This window comes from Psammomys obesus, unplaced genomic scaffold, assembly GCF_907164565.1.
Source record: "Psammomys obesus unplaced genomic scaffold, mPsaObe1.curated_primary_1811, whole genome shotgun sequence".
Taxonomy (NCBI): domain Eukaryota; kingdom Metazoa; phylum Chordata; class Mammalia; order Rodentia; family Muridae; genus Psammomys; species Psammomys obesus.
In genome coordinates this window covers 8,701,197-8,714,725 of record NW_026588752.1, presented here as the reverse complement: position 1 = coordinate 8,714,725, position 13,529 = coordinate 8,701,197, and the positions used below count along the sequence as shown (strand labels likewise).

General features: G+C 49.6%; 2 long non-coding RNA genes across 2 annotated transcripts; one reads left to right on the top strand and one right to left on the bottom strand.

Annotated features, from left to right (window-relative positions):
• Positions 1 to 4,774: 4,774 nt before the first annotated feature.
• Positions 4,775 to 11,578, bottom strand: LOC129674447 (uncharacterized). The gene is made up of 2 exons (XR_008719805.1): positions 11,243 to 11,578; positions 4,775 to 7,536 (listed from the first exon to the last, which is right to left on the bottom strand). It is a non-coding gene; the product is annotated as an uncharacterized LOC129674447 (long non-coding RNA).
• On the top strand, positions 8,538 to 13,227 carry LOC129674448 (uncharacterized). Its single transcript, XR_008719806.1, has 2 exons — positions 8,538 to 10,562; positions 12,374 to 13,227. It is a non-coding gene; the product is annotated as an uncharacterized LOC129674448 (long non-coding RNA).
• The last annotated feature ends 302 nt before the right edge of the window (positions 13,228 to 13,529 follow it).

Genomic DNA, 13,529 nt, shown 5'->3' with positions numbered 1-13,529 from the left:
TTTGCTGCTCCCTCCTGCCATTTCCCAGGAGGCTCACTGGTCTTAAAGGGATAGACGGCTCCACAGTCCTCAGAGAAAGATAATTCTGAAGCTACAGGATGGGTGTTGCTTCCTGGCAGAAATGCGTCTAGATTCTCTACTGGGAAAACCAAGTGTCGAACTGTCTAGTCTCCCTGGGGAAGCAAAGTGCTCCCCAGACTACTGATGGTAACTAGTTCTCTGCCTGAAAGGTCAAAGATTCATGCCACCTGCCCCATGCTTCTCCCCTTGTAACCACGGAAACAGACCTTGGTGGGAGAAGGGAAGACTCTCCAAATGGACCTGCCCACCAAGGAATTTGGTTCTGCAAAAGCTCAAAGCACTGCAGGCATGAAGCCATTCCCGTGGGGGCATTACTTCATGTTGTTTAAAACCCCAGACTTAAATTTAGTCATGGTTGCCCTCAGAGGCCATAGCCATGGGGACCGAAGATGGAACTTCTTAAAGACACTGCCATGCCAAGTGGGAAGAGCTGAAAATTCCTCAGGTATTGAAGACTGTGGTGAAGGCTGGTGAACAGTGGCTGAGTGCCCATTCCACGCTGGATTCTGGACCAAACCCTTATACCTCCATTTTGTAGAGGAGAAATCAAGGGCTCTGAGTGGCCCACCACTTGGCTGTAGTGGTTTTTACTGCCCTGAATTAGAACCATGTTGTCCAGAATCCATTCCCACAAACGGCTGCAGGTCTAAGCTGGTAAGCAGGAGCAGGCAGGAGGATCCTGAGGGAGAAAGGACAGCGGCTGTCACCCCTAGAGGCTAGCCATGTAGTGACAGCAAAACACAGACAAGGCAGAGTGTCCAGGGCCTTTGCTGCTGGCTGCCCCCTCTTCAGCTCTTCTCTCCAAGATGCTTGCAGCAGCTGTTGAGACTGAAGATCCCGGGTGTTCCTTCACAAGCTCTCCCTTTGAAAACCATCTTGGTGTTCAGGATTAACTGGCTGGCGCCAGCTTAGCGCCTTTATTCCTTGCCTCTGGCCTTCCTTCTGCCATGGTGGGCAAAGCCAAAAATAATAAAGAATTTTAATAACAAATTCTTTATTAAGCAACCTTCTTGGTCCCTACTCAGTTGAAGCCTAGACACCACCTTGACCCCAGGCACAGCTGCTAAGGGATGGAGAGTCCTTGGGGCCAGCCGAGTTCTTTACAGGACATTCTACAAAGTGTCAACAGATAAAGAGCAAATGGTGTGTGGCGCTCTGGGCGGATGGCGCCGAATGGAGGGAACCCAGCTTTGTCTTCAAGGGAGCCTTTGTCTGCTTTAGAGATCAAAATGAAGAGGCACACCCTCTGAGAACACACCCATCTGCTGGTCCCACATCCGTGGACTCTGCCAATTGCAGGTGGAAAACGGTGAAAAGTAATCACACCTGCGCATGTGTGGACCTTCTCTTCACTGCTCCCTAAATGACACCGCACAGGTATTTCCGGAGCACTGACATTATGGTTTAAAGCGCATAACAAGGTCTACATAGTTTATATGTAGATACTGTGGCATTTGATGTAAGATACTTGAGCATCTGAAGATTAGGGTTCTTACGTTAGGAATATTTTTTGTTTTTGTTGTTTTTGTTTTTGTTTTGCTGCCGAGGGTTGACTGTAGTTGAATAGGCTTCTGTATAAAGCACAATGTCAAACCCGGGGAGCTGCCAAGGTGAAGTGAGCTCGGCCCAGAGCAGGCCCGGCAAGGACAGCAACTATGGAAGTGTGCTCCCAGAGTGCGGTGGACAGCAGCTGTGCATGAGGCATTCAAGCCCCCTTCTTCCAGAAACTTGCTCTATTCGCGTTCCGCACGGTGTGGGTGGGCTGCCCTTCACACGTGGTACAGTAGGCCGGTCCAGCATTAGCCTTAAGGGCTCCTTCTGGAGCTCCGAGGAAAAGGCTTGTCACGGGGTTTGCAGCACCAGTAAGACGTGAGCCTGGCGTCTCCAGGGGCTGCCGCCTAGAAAGAGGCTGGCCCTGGGTGGCTGGGGCTAGAGACGGAGAATGCTGGCTGTCCCCCGTCCTTAATGCCAGCTCAGGGAGGAACTCAGTTCCACTAGGCAGGAGGATCAGGACCTCCCTGGGTTCCCAGAGTCCTCTTGAGCATTCTTCCACCTCTGGCAGCACGGGATTGGTCTTCAGCAGAAGAATTCTCTGATAACTTCCTGCCTCTCTCAGATGCTGATCCAGGGGTTTTCGGGGATCAGGGAGGAAGATACACGTACATAAGTCAATAATACCACAACAATGGTGGGCACATCAATAGGCTGCCAGTCTCAGGTCCTACAGGAGGGCAGACTGAAGATAATGATCTTAAAGGTCTACGTGGTAAACGTTTGGTCTCCAGGAGGTAGGGGGAATCTTCAAGAGGTCAGAACTAGTGAAGTTCTTCAGGTCACTGAGTGTGTCTGAAAGGGATTATGTGGCCACGTTCCCCGACATTCCCCCCCCCCCCCGTTCTCTCTTTCTTAATATCTGGTCATGAGATGAACAATTTCCCGCCAGCATATACTACCTACAATGATGTGTTGTCTTGCCATAGGCCTGACACAATGAGGCCAGCTGATCATGGGCTGAAGCCTCCGAGACTGTGAGCCCAGCTGGCTGTACACTGTGAATATCGTCTCTGGTGGGCTCTCTGCAACAAAAGGTCTCATTGGCTCCCCTACTAGAGAAGATGGAGGTAAACTACCCTCTAGTTTGTGCAGGGATAACGTGAGACTCTGACAGTAAACCAAGAGAAGAAGACGCGTGCTGGCAGAAAAGATGGGCTGAGATATGGTGGCACTAGCTAAATTGAAAGAAGCTGGTAAGCAGGGAATGAGTAGGCAGATCTGGGATCTGCCAATGTTTGGGTTTCTTGCCTGGAGCTGATGGTTCCTCTGTGACAGGGTGTCCTGGAGAAAAGGTCCTGAAAAGTGTCACAGAGGGCAAGGGGAGAGGATTTCAGATCCCAAAGTCTTTCTACCAGCAGACAGCTTTGCTTTCTATGCTAAAGAGCAGGGTAGTTAGGAACTGGTGGCCAGCCTGGCCTCTGTCCACTGTGGTGGATGGAGTGAAAACATAGGCTCATATGCTTGAATGCTTGATTGCCAGTGGGTGGAACTGTTTGGGAAGGATTAGGAGGTGTGGCCTTGCTGGAGGAAGTATGTCAATGGGAGCAGGCTTTGAGGTTTGAAACGACTCACGTCATTCCCAGTGTGCGCTCTGCCTCCTGCTTGCAGTTTGAGATGTGAGCTCCTAGTTGTTCCTGTTGTCACGCCCTTGCTTCGCCATCATGGACTCTAACCCTCTGGAACCACAGGCCTGAAGCAAACCCTTCATAAGTTGCCTTAGACTTGCTGTTTTGTTAACAGCAAGAAACAACGAAAGAAACGTGACTCCATCTCTCCAGTGGGGCAACATTGCTGTATGCAGCAGGGCCATGGGCTCGGAGCTCTTGGGAAGGCCTGTCACCCTGAGCCTGGGTGAGGTCATAGCAGCACCTGCTCCATTGGGCTTGCATGAGGAGTTAGAGGGCTCATCAAACTCTTTCTAGGTCCAAGCACATAAATTTCCAAGTCCCATTAACGCAATACCCCTATTCCCAGCAGCCCTGCTGGCACCTGGGGCTAAAACCATTCTTGCATTGAATGGTTTTAGTGGTCAACATCATCTGAAAGAGTTTCAATGGAGTCACTCTTTAAGCATGGCTGTCTTCCTGGCACCCAGCATGGGCCGGCACACAGTAGGCTACAGCAAGCATTTAAAAATGAATCACTAACTGTAAAACAGCAACGTCCTCTCCATCTCCCCTTCCCTCCCTCTCCTTTTTCCCTGTTTTCCCTTGACCTGTACCACCCACTAGAAGAGCTGGTCCTTATGTTAGGAGGTAGCTGGGCCCACTGGTGGGATGAAGGCACTAGCCATAACCTAGACGAGAAGTACACTATGTCAGGTCTGAGGCCCTCTCACACTAGTCTTGCTTAATGTATGCTTGCTTAATGTCTGCCAACTAGCTAGTACTGCTACTGAAGCTGCAAGGGACAGTCTGGGCCCTGAGAGCCATCATTTTGAGACCAGTGACCTGCTATCAGGAAGCAAGCAACCATGAAAAACAAAGAAAGGGTTTCTGTTTTGTTTTGTTTTGTTTTTCTCAATGTGGCTACATTAGGAAGAGAGACAGGGAGGTTAAGTGGCCTCCAAGTCAATCTTTGGAGTCTTGACATGAAGCTTTAGTTTAAACAAAGAGCAAGAGAGGTGCTTGACTAAGCAGTCCTGCGCGGTCCTGCTGTCACCGAGCCGCTGTTGTCTCTGCTCCATCTCCCCTATGCCTAGAGGTCTGACAACCTGTCCTTTCGGGGGACCAGCTCCCCTTATACCTGATATAGGGCCTCAGTCTTTTTCTTTTCCCAGCCTGAGGCACCTACGGCAACTCTATTTTTTTTTTCCTGAGACAGGGTTTTTCTGTGTAGCCCTGGGTGTCCTGGACTTGCTTTGTAGACAAGGCTGGCCTGGAACTCACAGCAATCTACCTGCCTTTGCCTCCCTGAGTGCTGGGATTAAAGGTGTGTGCTACCATGCCTGGCTCCAATTCTAATTTCTTGAGTTCCACTGTCTCAACATTCTAATAGCTGAATGTAGGGTGCCAGACTCCTCATTCCCACCATGGCGGCTTTACACCACACCCTTCTACGCCTTTTGATGGCTGTGGCTGTTGGCACTTCCCTCACCTCCGGACTTTTTGAGAAATGACTTGTCCTTTAAAAAAAAAAAAAAATCCCAGGCTCATTTTTATTTAATATGATTCTAAGATCTCTTTCTTCATTTCAAGCCCCCAAAGGAAGCCTGCTGATTTCTGTTCTGCCGCAGTGGCTGAGTCCCATAACTTGTTAATCGCCGTCGAACCTTTTGCCTGGCGAACTCCTCAGGTTGTCAGAGGACTAAGTAGTCCTCGTGGGTCCTACAAATAAAACAGACACAAGACAACTTATCTGTCCCTCTGAGGGCCCCCAAAGACCCACCTGCTCTGTGAAACCTGGGATCCTTGTTCTCTGGAATAAGTCTACCATGAGGTTGAGTGACCACTGTGGAAAACTGGGGGCAGCTTTGCTGCTTCCGCCTGCTCATCCCCTTTTCTCTAAGACACTGATCTCTTAAAGCAAGAGAAACACAAGTTTTTCCCAGTGTGGACTGTTTTAGGGTAAGAGCTCTGTCTGAAAATGAGGGTGGCTCATTGGAGAGGCTGCATTTGTCTGAGGGAGACAGAGAGGAAGCGTCCCCCCTCCTCTCTCCCCCCCTCCCCGGGCGGGTGGTGGTGGAGAACAGCACTGTGACGAGCTCATTGCTTAGAAATGAGAACAGTACAAAAGGGTGAGTGTCCACCTGACCCTGGCATGGCCATCAATGTCTGCTTCTGGACGTGAGAGCTTGGCACAATTATCCCGTAAATCACGATGATTCCAGGGGAGAGCATTTTCTGGGTTTGCCCGTGACTTCCATTTTCTTGTTGCTGACAGAGCTGTCTTTGTTGATCTTCCTTTTCTGAATGCCAGCTTCTGGAGCTGGTTTAGAAAGCTGGCCTCCCCGCAAAGGCCGGCCATCAAACGCTCAGCTGGCTCATCTTAGCAGCTTCCGTGAGAACTGCTCCCCCAGTCCATGTGTGGTTTGTGTGTGTGTGTGTGTGTGTGTGTGTGTGTGTGTGGTTTTCCCCTCCTTTCAATTTTCTTTTTCTGCCGAAAATGGGCTTCATGGCTATGGTAGGCAATTAGATTTCAAAGCTGGAGAATGCCCCTGTGCTCTGCCAGGAACTGCTGAAGCGAGCAGGCCAGGTCACGGGCTTTGAATGCTTGGCACGGAAGTGGGGCTTCTGATAGATGCAGCTTCTCCCAGGATGGGCTTCCCAAAGGAGCGTGCTGGTCTTTGTTCTGAAGAGGGAAATCCAGTTTCATCCCAGCACCAGCTACACGACGATCCCAGAGCGAGATGGAACCTCCTTTCCAAAGCTGGGTGATTGCCTGGTTTGTTAAATGCCTCAGTTGGCATGGCGCTGAGGGGGGTGGACTTCCAGCATGCAGGTCAGTTCTCAGGCCTGCAGATCAACCCTCTTTTGTAGCCCCAGTCTTTGGAATGCTGCTATCTCTCAGAAGAAAGAAGGGCCCTATGTTCCTGACCCCGGCTTCTCATACTGCTGACTGAATCACGGGGTTTGGGCCTAGCATCTAATTACTAGAGCTGCTGGGAACAAAAGGCTGACACTTGTTCCAGAAGCAGGCTGGTGCCCTGGCTGTAATTCTAGACGGGGGCCGCTGGAGAGGGATCTGAGCTTGGTGTCTTGTAAGTGCATGAGGTAGGCCAGTGGCCCGAGTCTTCCCACAGGGGAGGGAATGTTCCTTCCTAGATAAGAAGGTCCTGAGAACTTATAGGTGCTCTGATAAAAAAAAAGCAAGACCGAATGAGGTGAAAGAAAAAGGCTAGACGGCTTCTCCGAAGAGGTGATCTTTTAGGCGAGAAACCAGGGGCCTGCAGTTCAGAGATCTTTAGGAACGACATGGAAGCTGGAAGGCACAGTTAGCCAGGAAAGTCAGTGTGGCAGTGCAGGGTGGTCGACGGGCGACTGAGGAGATGAAGGGGGAAGGGCAGGCCCTGGTGAAGAAAGTCTGAACAGTCTGTGGTAGCATTAGAAGTGACAGAGAGGCTGGCCTGGCTCGTTTGGAGCCAGGTTTGGAGGTCACACGGGTTTCTTGGGAGGGAGATAATTGCAGGAGGCGAGGTTGTTTGCAGAAAGCTATTGCCCCGCCTCCTTGTATACGGAAGACATGGTCCACGAGATGAACTGGGGCTTTCCTTTTCCAAGACCCTGTGGCTACACCAGAGGCACTCGGGACACTAGACCAACTAGAGCAGCCACTTACGGGGATGGAGGTGTCTGTCCTGTCCTGAGGTTCTCTGTTGCAGCCTGGAAAGCGCGCTCCTGTGTGGGAATTCATGCATATTCTGTGTTCTCGGCACTTTGCCCATTCCATTCACACAGAGTCAGTTGTGTGGGGCTGACGGCACACCCAAGCAAAGTTTGCCAGGCAGGAAAATCGCCCCTTTGTGTGTCAGAGGTGTCAAGGTCTTTCCTCGAGCACCAACAGCTCAGCAATGACAGCCAGTGACAATAGAGCGTGGTGTGTAGTTAGAGCAAACCCCAGAGAAATGGCCACTTTCGGGGTGAAAGGCACAAGGGTGTCTATGACAGGTTGTGGTGTGTAGCTGTTGAGTGAGGCGGCAAGCATACCATCCATGCCTGGTTCCAGGGACTTCAGGCCAAGGGCCTGGCACCAGGTTGTCTATATGTCATCACAGATGAATTTAAAGCATGTCAGAGGGCTGCAAAGATGGCTCTGTGGTTAAGAGAATTTCCAGAGCTCTCAGGTTCAGTTTCAGCACCCACACGGTGCTCACAACCATCTGACTCCAATTGCAGAGGATCCGACGCCCTCTTCTGGCCTCCACGAGCACTTCGTGTACATGGTGGCAGCACACCCACACAACTAAAAAAATAAATAAAGCAATTCCAGAGTGACCATCAATTACTTGAGTTCCGTATCCATGGAGTCAGCCAATTTCAGAGTGACCTTACCCAGGAAAAACCGATTCTCTAAACTGCACAGACTGTCGGCTGTTTGCACAGGATTTACCATGTCCTCAGAATTGTCAGGAATCTAGAGAAGAGTTAATGCACAGGGAGAATTGTGCATGCAGATACCAAGGCAGGGCAAAAAGGTAGAGTATGTGGACCTGGGAGGGCAGAGCCCTATGCCTTAGAAAAATGGTTTTCACTGTTAGCAGAGTCAGGAAACTCCGAACTCCGATGATAAAGCCTTACTTGCCTGCAGGGGTGGTGCGAGCTTTCCTGAAGACACCTCAACAGTGTTTCAGATGACAGGTGGACTGTGTTTACTAGAGTCAGAGTGGCCTGTTACCTTGAACGTGCAGCATACCTCTCTCATTCCTAAATCCAAGGACTAACCCTGAAAAATCCATCTTACATCATTGTTCTTTAACCCTTAAACACTGTAAAAATCCCACCCTTTAATCTATGTAACTTAAGCCACCAGACCCAACAGACGCCCACTGTAAGGATTTGTTCTTCCAGATAAAAAAAACACACGAGTTATGGAAGAAGCTATGAACCAATTGTTTTTCTAGTTTTAACTCGGTCATTGATTTTTCATTGTTTTGTGTGTGTGTGTGATGGATAAGGACATAAAAACATACTGGACAATGAAAGTGTAAAACCCAGTGTGATGCTTTAGAATGGCTATTCTATAGATGGTCATCGAAGTGGATAGATTTTGGCATGACTAATCCTACAGCATAATTTTTTTATTTGCAAGGTTTTTTAAAAATAAGTTTAAAATAAATTAACAAATTCACTCCAACTTTACACCATACTGGTTTGTCCTAAATTTCTTTTCTGTGGTCAAGTCAAGGACCCTGTCTACGTAGAAGAGGTCCTAAAAGATTAAGGGGACTCCTTAGGCTGCTGGAGTCCTGCTGGGACATCCTTAAAGGGTGTCTCTCCATGCCGCTTCTGACGATCAGATGTCATTTATAGAAGGAATTTGGGTGTCTGCAATGGATTCTGGGAAGTCCCCAGAATGCTAGGAGAAAACTACATGATACAGAGAAGAGGGAAACCGTGTCTGCTTTGCTTCATGCGACCTCAGGTCCCACGAGAACTTCTTCAGTTCTTTGTCACTCACAACCCTTCACAAGCTGAAAAAAATCACGTAGGTAAAACCATACAGACAGCCTTCTTTAGGAAGCTCTTAATGCCACGCCCCCAATTGCTACGTGGCTTTGAGCGAGTCAACGGCACAATGCTGTGGTGCACTCCTCTGCCGTGTGGTGATGTGGGATCTTGCCAAGGCTATCTTAAGCTTTGATTTAACTCTCAGATACACGGGCTGCTGGGACCATGTTTGAGCCATGGCTTATGCTTTAACCTTTGAACGTCTCCTTAGAAGTAGTTGGACAGTTTTCTTCATCTGTGTGTGTGTGTGTGTGTGTGTGTGTGTGTGTGTCTGCATTGAACATAGAATGGCATGGTCCATGGTGGATAAGGAACTCAGACGCTGTCCAGTCAAGGGCTGTGTGTCTATGTGAAGCATGAACAACGGTGGCGAAGAACAGGCCATGGAGGGAATGCTGCTGAATCAGGAACATCTGCTGGGACCTCAGAAGGAAACAATTTCACACAAGATACTGTTGAAGCTTTGGACCTCTGGCATAGATTTTGAAAGTTAAGAGAATTTGAGGTACCGAGCAGTACCACCACCTTGGGCCACAGTCTCAGGCTCCTATCCTTTCATGAGGTGGCAGGACATTCCACAGCATGTGATTTAGTCTGGACCAACCTGAGTGACAAGCAGCGCAGAGGAGCCAGATACTGGGTGAATCAGAGGCCTCAAAGCCACAGGATAGCAGGAGAGAGAGAGACAGAGACACAGAGAGACAGAGAAAAAGAGAGAGAGAGAGAGAGAGAGAGAGAGCTGCAGGGGGTGTGGGAATCATGGCTTGATTTCCTCAGGCTATAAAGCTGGCCTCTAAGAGTGACCAGTGCCATGGAGGCAGGCCCATGATCCAATAGAAGCAGACATCTTCATCCCGTTTGCCCCAAGCCTGTGCTCTAAGTACATACTGGAGTCCAGAGGGCACTTCTGAGTGACGTCTGGTTCTTGGGTCTCAGAACAAAGACCTGAACTGGGGACACACCGATAAGGAGAGTCTGTTACCACAGTAGAAGGCGCTCCCCAGAGCAGAAGTGCAGGGCAGCTTGGGAAGGAGCTCTTCATGTGTGGGAACACTATTCTCCTCTTGCTTTTAGAAACAGGAGGCTTAGTTCTGCGACAGATTGGGACAAGCTCTCTGCCATTGGTTCCTCTTATATGTTAATCTTGCTTCTGTTGGAACCTCTCTCTCTCTCTCTCTCTCTCTCTCTCTCTCTCTCTGGCCTTGTTCTCTTATCTCACCTTGAATAGAAGAATTTCCTATCTCTGTCTCCTGATCTTGTCTCTGCAGAGGCAGTGGACATTAGGATCTCAGGGCCCAACAGACAAGTGCCCTGAAGTTTCGGCTTTTGTCTTTAGAAGCTGCTGGTTGGAAGGGGTGGGGCTATGCCTAGTGACCCGCAAGCCTGCCGGTGCCTACCCGGGGACCTTCCAAGGCTAGCCATCCCATTACTCGCTCTACTTTTTCTGCTTCTCGCCATTTCTCATCTCTTTAGTTGGCATATTGGTGGTGGCTGATCCTCCCTCTCTCTCATTGGGTGTTGCCAGACCCAGGCTTTCCCCCTAAAAGCTGATAACGCTATGGGGCCAGGAGGAGCTGGGCATGCCTCATAGGCACCTAAACTCTACTCTGAGGCATGGGAAGAACTTGGTGACTTTTAATATATTTTTTTCTCCATTTCCCCCTCTGTGGCAGGAACATGAGGCCACAACTTAAAAACCACCCTCCAGGAGCATGCTGCCATTGGGGTTTGGTGACCATTTAAGCCGCATTCAGGAAAGGGGTAAGAGATGAAGATTTTTTTATCTTGTACATTTACACTGAAATAACATCCCCAGATCACAGGGCAGCCTAGTGTTAGAGACGAGCAGGGCAGAGTATCCAGTCTGGCAGGAAAGAATACTAGTGATTTTTCTAAAGAGACACTCTCTTGGTCTACCAGACCGCTGCAACAGTGGTGCCCAAGAAATTAGAATTTCCCAGGAGACCCAGTCTAGAGGAAGGAAGAGGTTGGATTGTGGTGTAAGGGGGAATTTGGCTCCCAGAAAAAGAACTCGCACAGTTCTATTTGTCAGGCCAATTTGTAAGACCAGAGATGAGGCAATGATGGACTGTGACTGGCAGACCAGGACTGCTTAAGTATGCATCCCTCTTGCCCTCTATTTAATCCACAACCTCATGTCAGGACCCCAATGATAGACTTGGTGACAGAGGGCCTTTTTGTTTCTCTTCCAACACAGGATAAATCTCTGCTTAAATATTTCCTATTTAATTGGCCTACTGAGGACAGGTGACTGGACCTAGCATGCTAGGACCTGGGTTCTGATCCTCACAAATCTGGTAACAGAACCACCTAGTTGTGGCACAGATATGAGCCCCCCTCCCTACCCCCAAATCATGCAGTTCATGGCATTTTCAAATCAGAGCCTTCGAGTTGCTTCCCACTGGAGATCCTCAGCGTACCTCAGATATGCTGGCGGCTCCGGTGCCCAGGAATATTAATAGCCAGGGCTGCCTCTGATAGCTTCCTGGGCAGCTGTGCCATTCCGTTCTGAGCACTTCTGAGTGAGTCCACCCTCTACCCGCTTCCTTCCTTCTTTCTTCTTCACTTCCCTTTGTCTGTCCAGTTTGTCTGCTGTCTGTTCTGGCTCGTTTCTTACTGTCAGCACTAATTAGAGTCGTGGCAATGGGAAATGAGAAGCCTCAGCCCGTGAAAGAGCTGCACAGACACCCATGGCAGCATGTGGTGAAGGTCACGGTCACCTTGGCCTGGAGGTGGCCTGTTTACCAAAGCGAAATGATGACATCAGTTAGATGTCAGCGGAAAGTGAATGCCCAGTGCTTGGACAGAGACGAATGGAGGATTTCTGAGAATGGGTCCCTCCCAGTTCTGTGTTACAAAAGGCCCCATGATTCAGCAATACCATAAGAGGTCACTAGACAAATGTCAGTCTCTGGCCCATTGCTCTTCTTGGTCTGGTTCCAGAGGCTGCCAGGACTATTGCCCTCACATCCCCCTCCCCCGACAAATCTCTCCCCACCTCCAACTTCTCTTGAAGCCCAGGAAGGGTAGGCATTTGTTAGAAGGTCTTCCTTCCAGTCTTTCCCTATCTGTGACAGAAAAGAAAGCCTGGACCCAAGTCAGAGAGCACAATGCAATCGGCATTATTATCCTCCAGGCAGAGACAGGAAAGGCTGGGCGCTACCCAGAGGCATCACCTAGGGGGCTAGCTGGGGATGGATTCTATGCAGAAAAACCACAGGGGAAACAGTCGCTGCCTTGTTTACTACAGCAGGAGATAAGGCCAGGGCAGCCTGTCCACACTGGGGCTCAGGAAATCAGCACCTTTGAAATGGGAGCCTCGGCCTCAAGGCCCCAGATGAACCAGGCCTGTTAGATCCTGTTACGTTTCCTCAATGGCTTTCTCACAATGGAGGTGAGCCTAGGGCGGGCAAGGGTCCCAGGTTTCACCTCTAAGTTCTCCTAACAGATAGGGTCCCACACCGTCATCTGTAGTAGCCCCTCATGTTTAGCTATCTTCCACATGAGGCCTTTTTATGATCAGTGAAGCGGCTTCCATCATTTTTTTTTAGGGGAATTCTTCCTCGCCTGGCATTTGTCTGGATAACTCCTTCCAGCCAAAAGCCCCATTATCAGAGTTCCAGTCAGAGCCTGAGCCCTGGAGGCCTCTACAAGCTGGTTCAGTCTCCTGTCCTCAATAGGCCTAAGGCCGAGCAGACAAGGAAAAAAAAAAAAAAAAGCAGGAAAAAAAAATTCAATGTGGCCACATTAGAAGAGGGACAGTGACCACCCCCTACCAAGTCTACCTTTGGGGTCCTGACAAGAAGTTGAGGATTTAATAGAAGGCAAGACGTATGAAATCCTGAACAAGAGGAGGGGTCCGCCCACCATATCTCATCATTGTCTCATCTCTGGTCTTGCAAAATGCTCTGGCACTTGTCAGAACTGAGTGAAATCTCTCCCTGGAGACAAGTTCCCCGTCTGGCCAGCACCAAGCTTCAACCTCTTCCTGCACTCAGCCTGACACTCCTGGGGGAAACTCCAATTTCTTGGGGACCATTGTGTCAATGATCTGATATTCGAGAATCTCTTTAGAATCCTTGCTTCCTACTGCAACAGCACTGGGGAGGCAGAGGCAGGCAGATCTCTGGGTTCGAGGCCAGGCTGGTCTACAGAGCAAGTTCCAAGACAGCCAGGGCTACACAGAGAAAGCCTGCCTTGAAAAACAACAAAACAAAACAAAACAAAACAAAAAATTGTGACGGAGAATGGTGTCTGAGGAATGACACCCAGAGATGACCTCTGGCCTCCATGCACACTCACACACTTGTGCACATATACCCCTCTTGTATGTCTTCACACACACACCAGATATATGCTTCTGCTGTAAAAAAATTAAGGCAAATAAACTTCTGGTGTAGTAACAGTCAACTGAGGCTAAGCATCTCGCCAATCTCTGGACAGCATGTGCAAGCCATTCCCGTAGTGTCCGCCACCCCTAGCATCTCACCTCAGGCATCTGATATTTCTGCTGTCTTCCAGGTCCCTGCAGGGAGCCAAATAGCCTCTCCTCTCCACCAGCCTTCTTTCAGAGCAGGGTGGACCTCACCAGGGTGCATTTGACACACCCGGTGGGTGTGCAGAAGCACTGAGTGTGCAAGCTGGAGCTGTTGTTTGCTCTGAGACACGGTCTCTTATTAGCCTGGAGCTTGCTCTTCCAACTAGGCT